At 48.0% G+C, this 973-nt stretch overlaps 1 pseudogene; it reads right to left on the bottom strand.

The window, feature by feature from the left end:
• Window positions 1–462: 462 nt before the first annotated feature.
• The window catches only part of LOC105304779, a 1,369-nt pseudogene continuing 858 nt past the window's right edge, over window positions 463–973 (bottom strand).

Genomic DNA, 973 nt, shown 5'->3' with positions numbered 1-973 from the left:
TACTCTAATCTGTACCAACTGGAAATTCCACTGGGTTCACGAGTTTCTTCATTATCTTCCTCATAATGAGTTGGCAAGTTATCCATATCATAAAAAAAAAAATAAAGCCTTATTCTTCCATTAGCATGATTCCCAATTATAATCTTCCACGAAGTAAAAATCAGTATCACTGAGCACAGAGACAAAAGAACAAAGGACCAGGAAGCTCAAGTATGGTTGAGTTGAGTTGGGGAACAGGTGGTTCGATGTGGTGTGGTGTCAGCAAGTAGCCCTAGAACCCTGCAGATTTGGGGGGTGGGCTAAAGAGGCAGAGGGGCAGAGAAGAGAGGTAGAGGGAGCCATCCAAAGAAATGCCACCGAACCTGCAATTTTCCAGCAGAGCTGGTAGTTCTTGCCCACCTCTCCAGGTGCCACCAAAAGACACCTACTGTCCATTCTTTAGGGCAAGAAGGCGGGTCAGGATCAAGGACCCTCATCTAAAGCTGCATCCCTTGGGAAGTGGATTTTACCAGTGACTTTTTTGAACGTGGCTTTTACAACTTTGTTCCTCAGACTGTAGGTCGAGGGGTTCCGCAGAGGAATGAGCACAGTGTAAAAGACAGACATGATCTTGTCCTTCTCTGTAGGTTTCTTTGAGTTACTTCTGCGGTACATGAAGGCAAGTATCCCGAAGAAGAGGACCACAGTGGTGAGGCAGGAGGTGCAGGTGGAGAAGGTCCTGGCTCGCCCACCAGCAGACTTCTCCCTCAGCACGGCTCCAATGAGGGGCATGTAAGAGACCAGGATGATCATGACATTGGCCAGGAACGTGAATTTGGCAAAAAAGAGGATGAAAATCTTACTTTGTGTCATGCTGCTGTATGCAAGCTTCAAGAGGAGTGGGACATCATGGAAGCTGATCCGATTGTTGCCACAGAGTGAAGGGGCACGCGGTATGCAGGATGGCCCCTGACACCCTACAGACCTAAGCCCT

The sequence above is a fragment of the Pteropus vampyrus genome, unplaced genomic scaffold, assembly GCF_000151845.1.
Source record: "Pteropus vampyrus isolate Shadow unplaced genomic scaffold, Pvam_2.0 Scaffold352, whole genome shotgun sequence".
Lineage (NCBI taxonomy): Eukaryota > Metazoa > Chordata > Mammalia > Chiroptera > Pteropodidae > Pteropus > Pteropus vampyrus.
This window is presented reverse-complemented; position numbering and strand designations above follow the sequence as displayed.